At 40.1% G+C, this 22,037-nt stretch overlaps 1 long non-coding RNA gene across 1 annotated transcript; it reads left to right on the forward strand.

Moving 5' to 3' along the window:
- The first annotated feature begins 637 nt into the window (after positions 1–637).
- Positions 638–10,954, forward strand: LOC134819282 (uncharacterized). Its single transcript, XR_010160741.1, has 4 exons — positions 638–676; positions 905–996; positions 10,414–10,494; positions 10,851–10,954. It is a non-coding gene; the product is annotated as an uncharacterized LOC134819282 (long non-coding RNA).
- Positions 10,955–22,037: the final 11,083 nt, after the last annotated feature.

Consider the following 22,037-nt stretch of genomic DNA (forward strand, 5'->3'; position numbering starts at 1 on the left):
GGGACTGTCTCAAAGAGACGGTTAAGTTTGTACTATGACATTACTTACCAATAGTTTGGGGGGGGGGGGGTGGGGGGGTGGGCCCAACCATATTTAAAGTATGTTAAAGTATATCCGAGGTAAATCGGAAAAAATCTACATTTTAATATAATTTATATACCTACAATTAGAAGATTTATATTCTTCGTTAAGATGTTTCATGATGTAACTATATTTTTCACTCAGATTCGAAGAATAAGCTGTTTAGGACTAGTACATGATTTCCATCGATTGGTTCAAAAATTTTGGCTGTGAGCTTAGAGCTTTAAAAAATATGCCATATTTGGGCATACGATTTGCCCAAATTCGCTTTTGCCAAAATTCGATAAAATTTCAATATTTTTTAATGAGACTAACTCTATGTGAAAGATAGAACTCAGTGTTTGTTGATTATAGTGGACTAAGTTAAAGACCTCCATGAACAATATTGGGGAAAATTGCACTCTCTTCTAAATTCAGTAAGCTTCTATCACTATCAAGCTATCAGTCCTTCCAATTTTCTCAATTCACAATTTTTTATCATTTTATGACAAGGTTTTAAGTTTTAATATAATGTACGTTAAAGCCTTATTATTAATCACCTGAATACATCTTTCAGTTACTGAGGGGGATTGTAGTCGTAAAACTAGTGTCACTAGTAAGTCATTTTATATCTTATTTATTTTCAATGTGTATCACTGCTATCGGTTTATTTAGTTGTTAATCTTTAATTATCTGTTATGAAAACTACTAAACTTTACATAGAATGAGCTACTGATCTAGACATAATATGGTAGTGTGACCATGGTAATATTTCCTTATATGGTAGTGTTACTATGGTTACATAGCCTTATATGGGTGTAATAGAATTATCGATGTACCACAGGTTACCTTACGGAGAGCACAGTGTTTGAAGACCCTGCTATCAAGTACGACAATATGGGGGACGTATCCCCCACCACCATTGAAAACTACCTCGTGAGTTTTTAGTGTTACTATGGTTACATTGTATCCCCCACCACCATTGAAAACTACCTCGTGAGTTTTTAGTGTTACTATGGTTACATTGTCTCCCCCACCACCATTGAAAACTACCTCGTGAGTTTTTAGTGTTACTATGGTTACATTGTCTCCCCCACCACCATTGAAAACTACCTCGTGAGTTTTTAGTGTTACTATGGTTAGATTGCCTCCCCCACCACCATTGAAAACTACCTCGTGAGTTATTAGTGTTACTATGGTTACATTGTCTCCCCCACCACCATTGAAAACTACCTCGTGAGTTTTTAGTGTTACTATGGTTACATTGTATCCCCCACCACCATTGAAAACTACCTCGTGAGTTTTTAGTGTTACTATGGTTACATTGTCTCCCCCACCACCATTGAAAACTACCTCGTGAGTTTTTAGTGTTACTATGGTTACATTGTCTCCCCCACCACCATTGAAAACTGCCTCGTGAGTTATTAGTGTTACTATGGTTACATTGTCTCTCCCACCACCATTGAAAACTACCTCGTGAGTTTTTAGTGTTACTATGGTTACATTGTCTCCCCCACCACCATTGAAAACTACCTCGTGAGTTTTTAGTGTTACTATGGTTAGATTGCCTCCCCCACCACCATTGAAAACTACCTCGTGAGTTTTTAGTGTTACTATGGTTACATTGTATCCCCCACCACCATTGAAAACTACCTCGTGAGTTTTTAGTGTTACTATGGTTACATTGTCTCCCCCACCACCATTGAAAACTACCTCGTGAGTTTTTAGTGTTACTATGGTTAGATTGCCTCCCCCACCACCATTGAAAACTACCTCGTGAGTTTTTAGTGTTACTATGGTTACATTGTCTCCCCCACCACCATTGAAAACTACCTCGTGAGTTTTTAGTGTTACTATGGTTAGATTGCCTCCCCCACCACCATTGAAAACTACCTCGTGAGTTTTTAGTGTTACTATGGTTACATTGTCTCTCCCACCACCATTGAAAACTACCTCGTGAGTTTTTAGTGTTACTATGGTTACATTGTCTCCCCCACCACCATTGAAAACTACCTCGTGAGTTTTTAGTGTTACTATGGTTATATTGTCTCCCCCACCACCATTGAAAACTACCTCGTGAGTTTTAATACTTTCAACACTACTATATAACAAATAATTTGAGTTCAGGGATGGAAGAAAAGAATGTACCCGAGAGGGCGCCGACGCTAAAGAAGAAACGACAAGTAAAGATAAGCCCCTCAAAAGCTAAGTCAACAGCTGAGGATGTTTCTGCGCCTGCTGCAGAAGAAAAATACTGCCCATGTGAAATCTTTATGGCTGATGAGTTATCTGTGGAATGTGAAGCCTGTAAGTTGTTCTGGCATTCAAGTTGTGTTGGCCTGTCTGGGTTGACAGATGATATGTTAGGACATCTGACTAACTGGAAGTGTCCCATTTGCTTTGTGGCACCCCACACAGTTAAGGACACTGATGACCAGAGAGCTGTCAGGGCTATTGTCAAAGAAGAGCTCCAGAAGTTCACACCAGCTTTGGCGAACTCCTTAAAAACAGTTCTAAGCAACAGCACGGACAAAAGTGTGAAAAAAGCTGTTAGTCTCTATTCAGATATTACAGCTAAGTCTCAACAAACTGTTCTGAAAAATCTCAGAAGTTCAGAAACAACCAAAGAAGTTGTCCAGCAGGTACAACGTAACATTGATGCAGATAGGGTGGAGAGAGAAAGAAAGAAGAAAAATGTCTGCATCCTGAAGGTACCGGAAAGCACCAAAAACAGTGTCAAAGATCGTGAAAAAGAAGACATCGACTTTTGCATCAACTCACTTGAGATGGAAAAGGGAGACATTGTGTCCTGCTTTAGAGCTGGCAGAGTCAATAAAGACATACCAGAGTACTGCAGGCCCCTTATTGTCAAACTCTATGACATAGAAGACGTAAAGTACTACACGAATGGAGGGAGAGGAATCCGGTCAAAGAGTGGTCATTGGATAAACGAAGATTTGTGCAGAGCTGACCGTAAGGCAAATTTTCAAGCACGAGAGGAAGCAGAGAAGAGGAAAAAGCAGAAGAACACAGAGAAGAGTCAGAAGATCGAAGAGAAGGAAGCTACAGTTGCAAAGGAATAAGCATATTGTATACTAATGCTAGTGGATTCTTTAACAAAATAGATGAAGTAAAATGTTTATTGATGCTAAACAAGAACATTGATATTATATGTGTCACAGAGACACATTTTGATAATGATATTTTAGATGCTGAAGTTCAAATTGACGGTTACACAATTTTTAGAAAAGACCGTGACTTTAAAATTGAATCTTCTAAAAAGGATATTAGTTCTGGAGGAGGGTCCATCATTTATGTTAAGAATTATATTAATTCATCATTAGTAAAAGAAAGTTGTAATGCACTTGATTCTTTAGCTGTGTTAATAGATACTGCAAGTGGTAAACTTTGTATTGGATGTATTTATAGATCACCATCTTTAAATTCTGACCAAAATTTAAAATTAATTTCTTTTCTTAAAAATATTTGTAATGTTAATAATGATTTTGAAACACTCCTGGTAGGAGACTTTAATTTACCAGATGTCTCTTGGGAGACTGGTTGTGTAAATGGAGGTTTGGTCAGCACTAATAAGTCATTCTTGAATCAAGAAATCTATATTGATATGTTTAACGAAGCAGGGTTGTCCTGGTATTTTACTACTGAAATAACTAGGCGGCGGGTTGTAAAGGATAGACTCCAAGAGAGTCTGCTGGATCAAGTACTTTCCACCAATGATGCACTTATTAATAAATGCACAGTGCTGTCCCCGATTGGCAAAAGTGATCATGTCAGTGTGGTAGTCGATCTAAGTGTTTCTGTAGATTCAATTAAATGTAAAGAGAAGATTCTGAAACCATCATGGGGTAAAATAACTAATGATGATATTTTAAAGTTTAGTATTGAAAATATTAACTGGGATTTTAGTTGCTCTAATGATGTTCAGCTTATGTGGGATGAGTTACATGGCAAACTTACGACTGTTGCTGGGATAGTACCGACTAATTCGGTCTATAAAAACAACAGACCTGTGAAGCTGCCATGGGACACATCCTCATTGAAGCGCATGAGAAAGAACAAAGATAAAGCATGGACTGCATTTGATATTGAACCTTCTAGTGTTAATCTTAGTCATGCAAGTAGTAAACAGCTCATCTATGAGAATGAGGAAGTGAAAGCAAAGATAAGATATGAGAAGAAGATAACTTCTAATTTAAAGATCAATTGTAAATCATTTTATTCTTATTTGAGAAATAAGAGAAAGGTTAAAGCTTCGGTACCAAGTTTAGATAAGGAAGACGGTACAAGGACAACTAGTGCAGGGGAGTCTGCAGAGGTACTTGCAAGTGCCTTTAGTTCTGTGTTTGTTAATGAGCCACTCGGCCCATTACCTAGAAGTTATAGTAAGAATACTAATAGTATATCTGATATTGTTATTACCTTTGATAATGTTAAAAAGGAACTATTAAAGCTTAATATTTTTAAAAGCACTGGCCCAGATGGGCATCATCCAAAGCTGCTTAAGTCCCTAGCTGGAGATGCTAGTTTTGTAACAGCTCTTACTAAATTATTTAGTGCCTGTAGTGATACTGGAAATCTTCCGGAGGTATGGAAGTCGGCATCTGTAGTTGCACTTTTTAAAAAGGGCTCTAAGTCTGACCCTCTTAACTATAGACCAGTTTCTCTTACTTGTATTCTTTGTAAAGTTTATGAACAGTTTGTTAGATCCCATGTGTTAGAATTTTTAGAAGACCGTATTTCAAAGGACCAACATGGGTTTGTTAAAGGAAAATCTTGTTTGTCAAATCTTTTGGAGACTTTCGACACTATACTTAATTTAATAGATGAAGGTGCTCCTGTGGACTTATTTTATTTTGATTTTAGTAAAGCTTTCGATTCTGTTCCCCATTATCGCTTGATTAACAAGCTAGAGAGTCTAGGGATAACTGGTAAAGTTTTAGATGTAATTACAGATTTTATCTCAAATAGAACTATGAGAGTGTGTGTAGAAGGTGAAACTTCAGAGTGGAAGATTGTATGGTCAGGAGTTCCCCAGGGATCAGTCCTTGGACCATTACTATTTGTGTTATTTATTAATGATTTACCAGATAACATTAAAAGTAAAGTTAAAATATTTGCTGATGATCTTAAGCTTATAGCTAATGCCTCCGAGCATGAAACTATAGCTAATGATCTGAACGAACTAGAGATGTGGGAGAGTAAATGGCTTTTAAAGTTTAATCCTACTAAGTGTTCAGTAATGCATTTAGATGTTAACGATAACCCAAGATCAAGTTATTCTCTTAATGGAGTTACATTGGCAGAATCTGTACAGGAAAAAGACTTGGGAGTTATAACCCATAACTCTCTGCTTTGGAATGAACAGATTAAGGCTTCAATATCTAAAGCCAACAGAATGATATGTTGGATTGTTAGAAATCTGATTATCAGGGAAAAATCTGTGATGATATCCATTTACAAAGCTTTAATAAGACCCCATTTAGAGTATTGTGTTCAATTGTGGAGTCCAGTTGCGGCTCATGGAAGTTGGGGGATCATCTTGGAGCTGGAGAGCGTCCAGAGGCGGTTTACCCGTCTGATTGACGAGGTGGGTACTCTTCCATACAGTCGTCGACTGGAAATCCTCAATTTGACAACGCTGGCAGAGCGGCGAATACGTGGGGACCTCATTGAATCTTTTAAAATGATAAGTGGTTTGGCCAATTACGGAGCTGGTTTGTTCAGTATGAGCAGATCTGGTCTTAATGTGGTATCAAACAGTAGATGCAGTAAAAGTAGCAGTAAAATGAAGAAAGTCCACAGTTCTTTTCTTCCGGAGAGGGTGAGACCATATTGGAACAAACTCCCCTCGGATGTCAAGAATTGTGGGACTGTGTTAAGTTTTAAAATAAGATTAGAGGCTTTCAAAAAAGAGACTATTTTAAACGGATCCGTAAATGATATTCATTTTTGGTATGTTTCGGACGAAGTATTAGGAAAGATTGAGGGATTAAATTATGCTACTAATAAAGAGAAGCACAATGAATATCTTGTGTGTCATCCTCATGTTGCTAAGAAACGCTTTATTAACTTATATAGTAGTGGAAAGTATGTAAATTAGATTTATTTTATCTTGGTTGTTTAGGCCAATAGATTTAAGATATTTTTAAAACTTTAGTAGATATATTTTTGATGATGTGTGATGATGTTTGTGTATATTCAGTATCGTGACCGATCTATCAGTGGCGGGGGCCCACATATAAATATCATTTGCACTCATTAACTTAGTCAGGGTCTGTCAATTTGTCCCAAAAGTGTTTTGCCAGGTTTGCCTTAAAAGTTCCGGCATCACTTATCTCTTTAAGGTCAGTTGGTAGGTCATTCCAGACACTGTGTGTTCTGAAGAAGAAGCTTCTCTTAAAGGAGTGAGCTTTTGCTTCCACAGTACACTTCAGGGAAAGGTGGTCGTGTCTGTTCTGTCGCCTCTGGTTGATATCAGGCATTTGAGATGTATCAACTTCATTATATCTCGAGGGTTGCCTTATGTTTGAACGCAACCTACCCTGTTCACTGGTTGTTATCGGGGTTAAATAAGGTGGGAGCTTCAGAACAGATTGACCATTGTATATCTGATGGAATAATAGTAAGTCTGTGTATTCAAACTTCAGCTCCATTGGCAACATGTCTAGCTCTCTTAATCGAGCCAAGTATTCTAAGTCATTATAGTGATGATCCTGTTCGCCAAGGATCCACTTAACTGCTCTGCGCTGAATGTTTTCAACTTTGTTATTCAAGACAACACTTGTTGGTCTCCAGACAACACTGCAATTTTCGAAAAGGCTCCTAACCAGCGCTAGATAGAATGCCCGTTTTTGTTTACGGCCGTTAATAAACCGTAGAGTTCTTTTCATTAGACCTAGACGAGAACTAGCTTTCGTACAAAGGTTGACTATGTTCTCCTCCCACTTAAGGTCTGTTCTAACAAAGACCCCAAGGTCTTTTTTCACTCTGGACGAAGTCTAGTGCCGTTCCATCTAGGGTGTAGACAAAGAGCTGAAAGGGGAAAAAACTCAAAATTCCTTTTTCGCTCAATTTGCTTGATATAGAGAGTACCTTACACTTATTGGGGTGAAACTTCATTTTGTTTCTTACTGCCCAGCAATGCAGGGCATCTATATCTGCTTGTAGGATCTCATGGTCCCTCCAGCCCACAATTTTACGCCATATTTTGGTGTCATCAGCGTACAGGGCAATTTTTGTACCTTCACTTACGCATTCTGACATGTCATTAATAAAGAGTACAAAAAACAGAGGTCCTAAAATGGAGCCTTGGGGAACTCCTGATTTGACATTCTTTTGTTCTGATTGGGATCCCCCAATAATAACACACTGTTTGCGGTCTTTGAGATAGTTCATAATAAACTTCAACAGTGTACCATCAATTTCAAATTCCGATTTTAATTTCTCTAGGATGACATCATGGTTAACTGAGTCAAAGGCCTTGGCAAAGTCAAAGTATACCACATCAGTTCTGATATTATCGTTAATAGACAGTGAAAGACAGTCTATATACCCGACCATTTGTGTAGTACAAGACCTCTGAGGAAGAAAACCATGCTGGTTGTCATGTATTTTATGCTGGCATTTTGCCAACAGTTCATCTCTCACTATTTTTTCAAAAATTTTCATTTTAAGGCTTGTGAGAGAGATTGGCCGATAATTTTCAACTAAAGTTTTGGGGCCTTTCTTACGCACAGGTACTACGTTAGCAAATTTCCATTCAGATGGTATCTGACCTATATTATAAGAGATTTTAAAAAGGCTCGAGAGTGGGTATGCAATACTATCTCTACAGTTCTTTAAAATTTTGCCATGGATACCATCTGGACCAGCAGCTTTATTAACATTGACATCTTTTAGGATTTTCCGGATTCTGCTGGTACTGAACTCAATGTCGTTTACTGAGTCATTACTATAATCAATATCAACATCATAATTACTCGCTTCGGAAAACTGTGCAGCAAAATATTCATTGAACATTTCAGCTTGGTCTAAGTGATTGTTTCTAAATCTGCCGTTATAGTTTACTGTTCCTGGTATGCGAGTAGATTTTGATGTCGATTTGACATGTTTCCAGAATTTCTTTGATATAAGAGCTGGATCATCATCATCATTCAAATTTGATATCATTTTTTGGTCGACCAAATTTTGAAAATCTTTTCTACATTGTGAGAACTTTTCATAGTCCTCAGCTAGGCATGATCTTTTAGATTTGACTCGTAGTTTTTCTTTTTTGAGACACAGCTGATAAGTGTCAGAGTCAAACCAGGGTGGCTGATCCTTATCTGATATCGTAATAGTTGGGATTCGGTTGTGTATGTGATGGAACAGGATTTTCTTAAAACGGAACCATCCTGTTTCTGCATCACAGTTAAGGTGATCATCCCATCTAACTGATTTCAGATCATTGTTCAGGCCGATCCAGTCTGCTTTTTTGTAATTTAAGATTTTTCGTTTGGTGACCTTCTTTCTAAACTTCATTTTAGCACTAAAAGTTATTCCAAAGTGATCTGAGGAGCATATCTCATTTTTCCCCAGGACCGCCAAATTTTCAACAACACTTATCATATTACAGAAGAGAAGATCGAGGACCTTCCCTTTATCATGAGTGGGTTGGTCTATCATTTGTGTTAAGCCTAGGTCATTAAACAGATCTATAAAACGGCCACCAAGAAGTGTGGGGGACACACCGTCTGACCAGTTAACTTCAGGTAGATTGAAGTCCCCAACTACAAAGTGGGCCTTAAACTTTCTCCGTCCTACCACATTTCTGAGGTGTTTCTCAATTTCATTAAAATTATTTTCACCAAGGGTGCCAACTCTATAGCAGGCAGTTATGCAGTAGCATGTGTTGTTTGATTTTAGGCTGACTGAGATCATTTCAGCCCTAGAGCTGACATCAATCTTGTCATTTTCAATACTGATGCCAGTCTTGACTGCAATAAGGACTCCACCCCCCTTCCTTCGAAACTTATTTGAAAACTACCTCGTGAGTTTTACATTACAAATTCCAGAGAATTGTAGTGTTACTATGGTTATATATATTGCCTTATATGGCAGTGTTATTATGGTTACATTGCCTCCTCCACCAGCATTGAAAACTACCTCGTGAGTTTTACATTACAAATTCTAGAGAATTGTAGTGTTACTATGGTTATATATATTGCCTTATATGGTAGTGTTATTATGGTTACATTGCCTCCTCCACCACCATTGAAAACTACCTCGTGAGTTTTACATTACAAATTCTAGAGAATTGTAGTGTTACTATGGTTATATATATTGCCTTATAAGTTATATGGCAGTGTTATTATGGTTACATTACCTCCTCCACCAGTATTGAAAACTACCAAATTCCAGAGAATGGATCTTTACTTGATGAACTTTAAAACGTATTTAATCAAGTTCTGGGACTTTAAAAGCCTTATTTAATCACGTGCTATGTTAATAATTGTTTTGATGATTTTATGTAAATAAAACCTGAATGTTCTGATGCAACATATTATCGTGGTTGGTTAAAAGATTTGAGATCTGCCTTTAAACACCATAACAAGCAATTTCCGTTTTATTTATGCACCATTTTATGCACTGTTCAATAGTTTTGCCGCTAGAATTATGATAAGTGCAGCATGAGAATATGGTGTTGCAAGCAGGTTTTTACAACTTAGAATCCGTTTAAAATTTAATCATAAAACGGTTTATAAGTCACGTGAGACATATTTTGAATACTAAAAGAGCGCGGTGATTTTAGTTTAAAACCGTGTTAGTTAAAACCAGGTTAAGCGGATTAAGTATATGTAAACACAGTGACATCAATAGTTTGATGAAAGATCCCTAATGTAGGATTGTTATGTCAAAAATGTAATATTATTTGTTTTAAGTGAACAACACTGAGAAATAACACTGCAGAGTGCGAATCATGGGTAGTAAAAATAAACATCGAAAACCTTTATGAAGGAGCAAAGTGCTGAACGGGTGATTGGTCTTGTGCAGTACTGACGTATAGAAACACGAGACAATGTTGAATGAGAAACATTAATCTAGTGTAAATAAAGGGAAAACCTAGCATAATATAAGATTAATATTATTATTTATGACCAGAACTTTATTTACTGGGTGTATTACCGTTAAATGTAGGCAGATTTACATCAACTTCTCACGCAGGGCCAGGAGTAAGCACGTACTTTCGGTAAATCGAGGGATCGGGTAATATTGAAAACCAGGTATTATGATGGGACCAGGAGTATAACGATTAGTGTCGGAGCTCTAAACTTTGACCGTAACGTTTTTCAGATGCCCTTCAAAGGGAAGTACAACACAGATTGGCAGGGTCTGTGCGTCACGGACCTTGAGGAACCTGAACTGGATATCAAGGTTTGTGGGAACAACAAGCAACACCAACATGTAGTGTTACCATGGTAACTAGTAGTGTAACTATAAGAACAACAAGCAACACCAACATGTAGTGTTACCATGGTAACTAGTAGTGTAACTATGGTAACATGGTACAGAGCACAGTATATCCTGGACAGTAGAGTTGATAGCAATACTTGCAAATGTTATGGGAAATTTTGCATTTTTACCATAATATGGTAGTCTTCTTGGAAACTTTTTATTATTATATATTATATAATAATACAAAAGTTTTCAAGAAGACTATCTAAAATGGCCTAATTATAAATAATCAACCCCCTCCCCCTCTAAACCCCCTCTAACTGCCCTCTCCGCAGAACCTGAATGAAAGTGAAGGAGGGGACAGTCTTGCTCCTACTGACATCGTCATGTCCCCTTCAGAGTGCTCTGTCAGCAGATCGGTGATCAACATCTCCCTGAGTGATCTCAGTGAGTCTGTCTACATCCAGCACTACGATATCGGTTAGTTTGACTTTCCTCAATGCTGTTAAATACGTAGCGTTTCAAGCAAAAGTATGCATACGCAAACGTATTTGTCTCCGAAAATTCGCGTATTTCGATTTCCACTGTGGAGTAAGAACGATTTTTTACAATAAATATTTTACAATAAATTGCGGTCCGCGGTCTAAAGTAGCATTAGCGACCATAGTCGCTACTTCATGATACTTCTGATCAGTGAGAGTGGTGGCTAGAGTTTGCCTTACCGGAACTGAGACTCCTCTCCCCATTGTGGAGAGGGACCATATTAAGGAAGTACGGGCTCTCGACTTTAGAGAAAGGAATAGCTTCAACAAGGAAGAATTCCGCGATAGGTTCCCTGAGCACACAGAAGGGTGGTTTGATCGAACAGTTCTGTAACTTTGTGTCTTTTAGCTCTTTGTTTAGATTCCTCTGTCACCTGCACTTAATAACACCACGGGTTCCTTCTCCGACAAAGTGTGCCCCAACTAGATTTATCCAACGCGAATTTTGATTTATTTCTTTAACGCTCAGAAAATTCACCGAATTCAAAATGCGCGGCGTTAATTTTATCTGCGCACGTATTTCGGAAAAATTTTAAAAGTATTCTGGACAAAATTTAACAGGGTCTAAATTAAATTTCTTCGGGCTTATTGATTGGAAGCTTCACGTATTCTTACGTATTTCTCTCGAACATTTAATACGCCGTATTATGAGCCGATTTTTGACGTATTTAACAACGATGACTTTCCTTCAATATATCACGGATTTATTGTCTTACGATTTACTTCATAAGAGAGATTCTGTAATGTTTTCCGAGTGTAATATAAAGTGTTATAGAGAGCTGTTTTTGTGAACTACGATTAATTTATTTATTTTGCCGAGCCATATTCCATAGGTCCACCTTCTAATCTACAAAACTACGGTGCAGCAAATTTGACCCTTGCCTAACCGTTAATATTTCTTGAGATTACATTTATATGATAGCAAGTCACCTGTCACGTGATGAGACAATACTATATAAGGTCCCTCGGTTCATCTATTGCATTGTATACTGTAAATATATAGCTTTTAGCTAGCTGTGAAGATACCCTCCCTCTGTGAACTATTTACTTACTACCACAGCTGCACTGAATGGTAACTATGGTAACACTACTAAAACGTGATCCTCAAATTGTAGGTATTCTTGCCATATCCGTTATTAAAATATCTTGTAAAGTTATCTAAAAACTTTTGCGTGCATCGTTCATATTAATTACCTACTAGTAAGGGGAAAAGTGGTCGATTTAAGGGTTCCGTTGGATTTGAATGTTCACAAGGATTTCTCAACGGAATATGGTAGTTAAGACCCCTACGAACATAATTAGACTTGTTGCCAATTTTGTATCTCAACAGAAACACCACTTTTACCACTTTTTACCACCTTTGTACCACCTGTCTGGTTTGCCAAATATCTTTAGTTGTGAACGTCGTAAAAGGCTGCAAATTAACCTAGAATGTTTATCTTATCAAGGAGTAAAACTTTTGTGCGAAAAATTTTTACATTGGACAATCAGCTAATTGGATAATTACCAATTAGTTAATCACCAAAAAAGTGAAAATTTTTTATTGGCTCAAATGATTGAAATCGTTTGAAACACGGAGAAATGTAGTTTTTAGAAAAACTTCAAAAATTTTTCACTTAAAAATTTTTTTCGAGACTTGAAAAAAAAGTTTGAAAATTTAAAAATATTTTTTTTCCGCCAAAAGTGATCGAATTGCATGAAACGTGGATAAAAATGCTTTGCAGAAAAACTTCGAAGATTTTGAGATTGGGGAATACTAAAATCATCAATATTTGAAGTTGGAGTTCAGTAAATCTCGACATATTTTAGTAATTAGGAATAGCTTAGCGGAAAGGGCCGAACCTGAAAAAGGTTAACCACACAATATTAGAGTTTCATAACTAATTACAATACAGCTTTCATTCCACAATTCCACATAAAGAAACAGCACAAAAGGACCATTTAGGATCGAACCGATTTTTACCTGCTGTACTATCATTTTATTGATTTCAATGATCAAAACCTCTGAAACCGTCAACTTCCCAAAATTTTATCCCCGGGTATCTGAATGTCCCGGGACCTTTATTTACCTCTATAATTAGCCCCAAGTTGTGCAAGAAATGCGTTTTCTAAAAGGGGGTTTTTTCTTTTAACTGGCACTTTTTGTCACTCTCGAAAAACTCCAAAAAGGCCCGGATTAGGGGGGGGTATAGGAAACGAGTGAAAATCCCTTTCCATCATCCACTGTCCCCCCCTTTGTGGTTTTTTTTATTGTGAAATCCCGCGGGCCCGCTTCGTTTGTTTATGCCGATCCCTCGAAAAAAACCCCCATATTTTAAATTTGCCGGGGTCGGGTTTAGGCGGGAGATAGCATTAAAAAAGTTGCTAGAAAATAGTAATTTAGAGTAAACGGGGTTGGTGGTGGGGGTGCTGCTTTGGATGTACAGAACGTAGCTACAGGGGGTTTTTCAGGGGAGTTGGTTTTTTTAAATGGCCAAAGAGTCCCGGAAACTAAAGTTATTTTAAGATTCCCTTTTGGGGGGCCTTGTAAAACCACGGTGTATGGGGGACACAGAGCCCAGGGGCGGGAGTACTCCCAAGTGCAATGGGAACAGGGAAAGTGATACAGTCTGCAACAGTAAAACCCCCGACGAAGCTAAAACTTAGAGTGAACTGATGGAAGTGGGGGGTGCAAAATGGGGGTAGCAGAACGAACTACATGAGAAAACAGGAAAAAAAGGCTGGTTGAGACCTAAAAAGATGTAATCGGGCCTGTAGATCCAGGGAAAAAACGAGAGGCGAAGATTTTTGATCACAAAACCAAAAGCTCAAAGAAAAGAGGGTTTAAAGAGACTCACTTTGATAAATCAATAAAAAAAGGGGTTGGGGTCATTTCTCCGGGTTTTCATCAGTTTTGGGAGGGAAAGGGGTTTGTTAAGCTAAACCCGGTGATCTTAATAGGCGGTTAGCTTACCGGGTTGTTTCCCAGCCCCCCCTTTGGTCGTTTGGGAAAAAAAGGGTTCTCACCCCACCCCCTTCCCAAAAAATCATTTACCAGAGCAGGAAATTTCTTCTTCCTACTCTTCTTTAAACCCCCCAAAAAAAATTTCCGGTTCCAGTCCTCCCCTCCTCTGCACCACAATCTTACCCTCCTTCTTGGGCCTTTTAAAAACTGTTGCATCCTGTATCACTTGCACTTTTCTTTTGCACTTGCAGTATCCTGCCTTTTAACCTCGGGTCCCGGGACTACACCGGGGTTTACACTGCCCCTCAACTGCAATCTTAAGTAATTTTAGTTCCGGCACTTTTTGGGCCCTTTAAAAAATAACCAACCCCCAATAAAACCCCCGTGTAGTACGTTCTGCTACTTCCTTTGCTGCACCCCCCCAGCTACCACCATTTACTCTAACCCAAGTTTTTTTTCTACAAACCTCTCACGCAAACCCAGCCCTTTCCCCGGGACCCTGGCAATGCCCCCAAATATGGGGTTATTCGAGGTTTTTGGCAAACAAAGAAGCGGCATGCCCCATTCCCAATAAAAAAAAACTACAGTGGATATGGAAGGTATTTTAACTCGTTTCCTTTAACCCCCCTATAATCCCGGGGCCCTTTTGCGATTTCGGGGAGTGACAAAAAGTGCACTTTTTAAAAAAAAACCCCTGTAAAAAACGCATTTCTTGCACAAGGGGCCTAATTATAGGGTAAAAAGAGGCCCGGGTACATTCATACCCGGTATAGATTGGCAAGTTTGGGACGGTACAGGGGTTTTTTGATCATTGAAATAAATAAAAGGGTAGTCAGCGGGTTTAAAATGGGTTCGATTTTAAAAAGGGCCCTTTTTGGGGTTTTTTTTCCCTTTATGGGGAAATTTTTGATAAAAAAATTTTTGTAATTAGTTATAAAACCCAAAATATTGTGGGGGTTAAACCCTTTTTCAGGTTCAGCCCTTTCCCGCTAATTTAATTCCCTAATTACTAAAAAAAATGTGAGTTTAAACTAAACTCCAACTTAAAAATATTGATGATTTTAGTTTTTTAAATCTAAAAATCTTCGAAGTTTTTCCCCCAAAGAAATTTTTATCCACGTTTCATGCAATTCGATCATTTTTGGGGGAAAAAAAAAATTTTTAAATTTTAAAAATTTTTTCCCCAAGTCTAAAAAAAAATTTTTTAAGTAAAAAAATTTTTTGGAAGTTTTTCAAAAAAACTAATTTCTCCGGTTTCAAACGTTTAAAATCTTTTTTGACCCAAATAAAAAATTTTCACTTTTTTGGTGATTAAAAATTTGGGTAATTACCCAAATTTGGGCTATTGTCCAAGTAAAAATTTTTCGCACAAAAGTTTTACCCCTTTGTTTAAGTTTAAAAAATTCGGGTTAATTTGCACCCTTTTAAAAACGTTCACAATTTAAAAATATTTGGCAAACCAAAACAGGGGGTCCCAAAGGGTAAAAAAAGGGGTTTAAAAGTGGGTTTTTTGTTGAGTAAAAAATTGGGGCAACAAGTCAAATTAATGTTCTTTGGGTTTTTTAACTACCATATTCCTTGAGAAACCTTGTAAAACTTTTAAAAACCCAAAGGGAAAAATCCCCATTTTTCCCCCCCCCCTTATTTAACTTTTAATCTTGTCGGATAAACGTGCGGGAAGGAATCTAACTACTTAATTTACGGAACTATGGTAGCATTACTTGTTACCGTTTTCCCTTTTTTCAATTTTTTTTACTATGTAGCAGTTTGAAAAATGTGTACTAACCCCTCGGGTTTGATTTCAATTATCCTAACGGGAAAAATTTATCTTAAAACTCCACATAAAAGTTTTTAGCAGGGGAAGTTTAAAGCGCTTAGTTGCGTCCTTTTCGGTACACATTGCGTCTTTGACAACATTTTTACTTTTTTTTAAAATTTGATTGGTGGTTTAACCGGATGTGAAAAGTGTTTTCGTTCCCTGTTAAATGTATTTTCAATCTATGCTTTTTATTCGTCCACAATAATTTTTTTAGATCCTCACATATATTTCTTTTTGCGGGAAGTTGAGGTGACTCGTTCCACCCCTCCCGGGGGTGAAAAATCTTTTGGGGAATTTCCCAATTTTCGCAAATAGTATGACAATTAGCTTGACTATTTCCCTACTTACTACAATGATTTACAGGAATAGTAGATACTTTTAAACCGGGTCCGGCCCCCCTTAAAGCCTAAAAAAATTTAAAAGGGCGGGTTTCCCCCTCCTGAATTTTGGGCTAAAAAATTGCGACGCTGGATGTATAACTTGGGGCGATGCTTTTTTGGAGCCCCCTTTTTCGGACTATTTGTTTTACCGATACAGTTTTCCCTTGACAGAATTCCTAACCTTTTTGCTTTAAATCACGCTTTCAGTTAAATACAAAAATTTCATGCGTTCCTTTCTTAAGTTTTCCAAAAAAGAAAACTTTTTTAGGGCGGGGAAATCTAATCTGGAACGATCTTTCCCTTCTTATCCAATCCTTAAAAATTTCCCCCGATTTGAAGGGTGATAGTTATTATCTTATCAAAGTACCGGATACCCCTTACAAAAATGAATAATGATTGTTTTTTCAATAAAATTGGGTTTTCCCACAACCGCCCTAATTAGACGGTATACCTTTTGAGCAATACTCTACTGGGTTAATACGAGTGGCTAAAAAGCGGGTTGTTGCAGATAAGGTTGGGATTAAATTTTAAAACCCTTTTTTAATCCCCCTGGGCAAAGTCGGGGACCTACGTGTACTTGCTATCCCTGCTTCGTTTTAAAGGTGTGGCTCTGTGATCGATTTAAAAAGGTTATTTGTTTTTTTTCAAGTGTTGCCTTTTTTTACATTTTTAGCCCAAACCGAATCGTTTAAAGCGTTTCGCCCAAAATCTGGATTTCGCTTTTTTTTGCATGATTTAAAATACTATTTGGGTGTGATTGTTTTGGCGCGGCGGTGATTTCAGGGGGCCCTCGTGGTGGTGTTACCGCCCAATTTTAGTGAAAAACCCGGGGGATTTGAAACATATTTTTAAACGAGATGTACACAAGTGCTTGCATGTCTTTAATTTTAAAATGACCAAAAATTTTCCATGGGCACAAAGCGCCCTTTTTTAAGTTGAAAATTTAAAAAATTTTTATTGCCAGCTCGGTTTTTAATTTCTCAGGGGGGGAATTATTTTAGGGGGGCCCGGTACGCCACTGATTGTAAGTGTTTTGTGATTTTGGTCCCCGTGTTGGGGTTCGGGTCCCGCCCCGAGCTAATGGGAGGCTCAGTTAAAAAAAGAAAAAAAAAATAGAAAACCCTTTTCCTTACTCCTGTTTTTTTCTGTTAAAGATTTGGAAGAGAAATTTCTCCAGTAAAGTAGATTGCGTGATCCTGATGATTACCCTCATTGAAATCAGATACATTCGAGATATTCGTTTCGGGGCGGGAAAACCGTTAAACCCAAGAAAATCCCGGGTACAAAAAAATGCAACTTTACACTCACTTTGTTTTTTTTGGAAAACCCTACAACTTAGGTTTCTATTATAACCCTCCCAAATTTCCCCCTTTTTTATTTTTATCATACCCCCCTTTTTTAAAAAGATGTTCTTTGATGTAAAATTCATTTGACAACAATCCCTTTTTTTTTTAACCCCCCCCTCCAAACCCCCCCAAAAAAATCCCTCTGGAACCCTAGAGAGCTCCCCTCCAAACCCCCCTAACCCCTTTTTCCACCATCCCACCCCCCTCTAACCCCCCTCTCCATCAAACCCCCTCTCTTAAAACCCTCTTTTTTTCCCCCAACCCAACCCCCCTCTAAAAAACCCTTTTTCCCCCAACCCACCCCCTTCCCAACCCTTTTTCCCCCAACCCAAACCCCCCTCTAACCCCCTCTCCCCCAAACCCCGCCCTTTTCAAAAACCCCTTTTCCACCAACCCACCCCCCTCTAACCCCTCTTTCCCCCAAAAACCAAACCCTTTTCTAACCCTCCTTTCCCCCCCCAAACCCCCCCTCTTAACCCTTCTACCAAACCCCCCCCTCTCTTAAACCCCCCTTCACCAAAACCCCCCCCTCTTTTAACCCCCTCCACCCAACCCCCCCCTCTCTAACCCTTTTTCCACCAACCCACCCCTCTTAACCCTCTCTCAACTAACCCCCCCCATTCCAAACCCCCTCTCCCCCAAACCCCCCCCTCCTTTAAAAAAAACCCTTTTTCCCCCCAAAACCCCCCCCTCTCTAACCCTCCCCCTACTAAAAAAAAAACCCCTCTCTAAACCCCCCCTCCACCAACCCAAACCCCCCCTCTAACCCTTTTCTTCCCCAACCCACCCCCCTAAACCCCTCTCCCACCCCCCCCATCCCCTCTTTTAACCCTCTCCCACCAACCCCCCCCTTCACCCCCCCCCCCAAAACCCAAAACCCCCCCCAAAAAAACCCCCCCCCAAACCCCAAAACCCCCCCCAAAACCCCCCCAAACCCCAAACCCAAACCCCCCCCCCCCCCCCCCCCACCCCCCCCCCCCCCCCCCACCCCCCCCCCCCCCCCCCCCCCCCCCCCCCCCCCCCCCCCCCCCCCCCCCCCCCCCCCCCCCCCCCCCCCCCCCCCCCCCACCCCCCCCCCCCCCCCCCCCCCCACCCCCCCCCACCCCCCCCCCCCCCCCCCCCCCCCCCCCCCCCCCCCCCCCCCCCCCCCCCCCACCCCCACCCCCCCCCCCCCCCCCCCCCCCCCCCCCCCCCCCCCCCCCCCCCCCCCCCCCCCCCCCCCCCCCCCCCCCCCCCCCCCCCCCCCCCCCCCCCCACCCCCCCCCCCTTTTCCCCCAACCCCCCCCTCCTCCAAAACCCCAAACCAAACCCACCCCACCCCCTTTTAACCTTTTCCCCCCCCACCCAACCATACCCCCCCTTCCCCCCCCCTTCTCCCCCAACCCAAAACCCTTTCCCCTCCTTTTTAAACCCCTTCTCCCCAAACCCCCACCCTCTCCCCAACCCTCCCGCCCCCAACCCCCCCCTCCACCAACCCCCCCCCCCCCTCCTTTTCCCCCCCCCCCCCCCCCCCCCCGTCCCCCCCCCCCTTTCTACCCCCTCTTCCCCCCGGGAAAGAACCTTTTTAAAGGAATGCAAATTCCCGGCAAAAATGCCCCAAAGGTGGAAACCCCGCCCCCCCCAAGTCCCCCCTCCATTGGAAACCCCCCCCTTCCCCCCCCAAACCCGGGTTTCCCCCCTACTCCTTCCCCACCGAAGGGGCAGGGGTTCTGAAACCATCCTCTAATTTTTATTAAAAAACCCCTCCCTTGTTAAGACAACATTTCCCCCCCCACAAAACCCCCTAACCCCCCTTTAACCCCAAATTTTGATAAAAATTTTTCTGAATAAATTATTTCTTATGAAAAAAGCCCTCTCCTTATTATTTCCCCCCAAAACAAAAAAAAAATAAAAAAACCCCCTTGGTTTCCGCATATCACCCCGCCAAAAACCCAAAACTGGGTAATAAAAAGGGAAAAGGGGAACCGTAGCTTGGAAAAGACAGCCCTTCCCATCTTATCTTACCGAAATCCCCCGGTATTCCCTTAACTTCTAATAACCCCTGGTAAAGACATTGGGCAGGCAAACTATTAACCATGGTAACGCCAAAATCGGGTCTCCCTAAATTATAAAATAAACCCAAGGTAACCCCCAAAATATATCGGGGTCAAAAACCCAACCTTTAGAAACCCTGTTAAACTGAAAATAATTATTTTCCAAAACTTTAAAATTTAAAAACCCATGGGGAAAAACCCCTTTCCCTTAATTATAGGAACCCAGGGTAAAAGACCCCCAATATCCCCATCAAAAAACCCCCCCTTTTTTATAACCAAGGGTAATGACTTTTATTCACCCAAAAAAAGAAAACCCTGGTAACCCCGGGCTATATCGGGGCAGTCTAAAATTTTTAATTAAACCTGGGAAACCCCCTATATCGGGTCAGGGCTAACTTTTAAATAACCATGGTAAAACCCCCATATCGGGTCAGTCTAAACCTCTTTTTAGGGGGGGAAACCCCCCCTGGTTAACAATTTTTCCCCGGGCAGCAACTTTTAATAACCTTTTTAATCCTTAACCCCTTTATCAAAATTCCCCCAGGGGTTCCCCCGGGAAAACCCTTTTCGGGGAGTCCTAAACTTTCGAAATAACCCGGAAAATCACTAAAATTTGGGTCAGTCCCCAAATTCTAATAACCCCAAAGGTTTAACTCACTTTTCGGGTCCTTTTTAAATTCCCCAAAACCAGGTAAATATTTTTTTTTGGGGCATTTTAACTTATTTGTAACCATGGTAATGGGCTATATCGGGTCAGTTCCCCCCTTCTAATTTAAACCTGGTAAATTCCCCTATACGGGTCAGTCTAAAATTATAGTAACCTGGGAACCCGACCAATCGGGTTTAGTCAACTTTTAATAAAACCCTGGTTAAAATCACTATATCGGGGCAGTCTAACTTTCTAGTAACCATGGTAACCCCTATATCGGGTCGGGCTAAATTATAGAAAACCCTGGGAAAAGGGCTATAACGGGTCGGGCTAACTTATGTAACCATGGAAACCCGAAAATAACGGGTCAGTCTAACTTTTAGGAACCCTGGTAACTGTTTATTTAAAAGGGGATTTTGGAGATACTGCACCCCAACTATATTCTAAAATTTTTAATCTGTTTGTGGGGGCCCCGTTTGTTTTATTTACGGCCACCCCTTTTTTGTGGTTTCTAATTGCAATTTAGTAAAAAACAATATAAAACCCAATTGGGTGAACCAAATTTTACCCCCCCCTGCATACTTTAAACTTGGGGGGCACAAAGGCGCATAACTCGGACCAAAAGGGCCCACTTTTTTTCAAACTTTTTTTCCCCCGTTTTTTATGGCCAGGAGACGAATAATCGGTGAAATTTACGGCCAATTTTAAGCAGCCGAACTCAGATATTCTTGCAAACACAGGAAACCTAATCCAAAGGGGCTTTTTTGGGGGTCACAAAGGCGCATATCTCGAGACTCAAAAGTCTCACTTTCTTCAACCTTTTCACATCGCTGTATGGCCAGGAGACGGATAATCGGTGAGATTTTGGTTAAATTTTAAGCAGCCGAACTTGAGATATCCATTGAAAACCCGAAAAAACCCTATCTCAGGCCAATATCGAAGGCCCATACCTCGAGACTTAAAGATCACACTTTACTCAACCTTTCACACATTTGTATGGCCATATTCTGCCCCTAAGTACAGGTTTGATAACCATGATCTCAAGTTCTTTCATTCCCTAGTGCATCAATACCACCTTTGCACCACTCTGCCTAATTACCTTACTTTCTTCTCCGGGTCAAGCCGACTGAGAAGCTCACATCTTGATCACTTATCAGTAATATCTTCAATTCAACTTGGCTCAGCTATATCTAAATCTTACTTTTATCGAGCTCATCTCACTTGGAACCGACTTCCTCTTTCCCTTCGAGAGATTATCAGACCAGGTGTGTTTAAAACAGAACTTATTAAACACATCTGGAAGGAACATGTTTGTACTGCATCTGTAGATATTGACCCTAGTTCAGATCCTGACAATTCTTTTTCTCCTGACTACGGGTAGTGTATTTATCTATTATTTTTGTTTTTATTTTTTTTGAGGTACTCATAACTCATCACGCATTTTTGCTTTATTCGGATACAATTTTGATTTAGTCTTTTATATTCAATTATTTAAATTTTATCGTTAGAACGTCATTCCATTGACAATATTACAAATCAGCCAATTGTAATTGAGAATTTCTGGGTTGTGGCCATTATTCTTAAAAACCTAGAAATGCCTCCTAAGGTCACAGCTCGTATTATTTGCCCATTTTTCTCCTTCTGCACTTGGGGCCCAATGTAATTGCTCGACTTTTCATCAGGTCTCTCGAGGCCTTTTGTTTGGTTATTTGGGTGTATTGGTGTCCCCTGATTGTTATCATCGCTGTACACTTGTCAAGGCATTTCTTGGTTTCTCTAGTCCATTTTTAGAAATTCTATACAACATTG

The sequence above is a fragment of the Bolinopsis microptera genome, chromosome 8 (assembly GCF_026151205.1).
Source record: "Bolinopsis microptera isolate Bmic1 chromosome 8, MBARI_Bmic_1.0, whole genome shotgun sequence".
Classification (NCBI taxonomy): domain Eukaryota; kingdom Metazoa; phylum Ctenophora; class Tentaculata; order Lobata; family Bolinopsidae; genus Bolinopsis; species Bolinopsis microptera.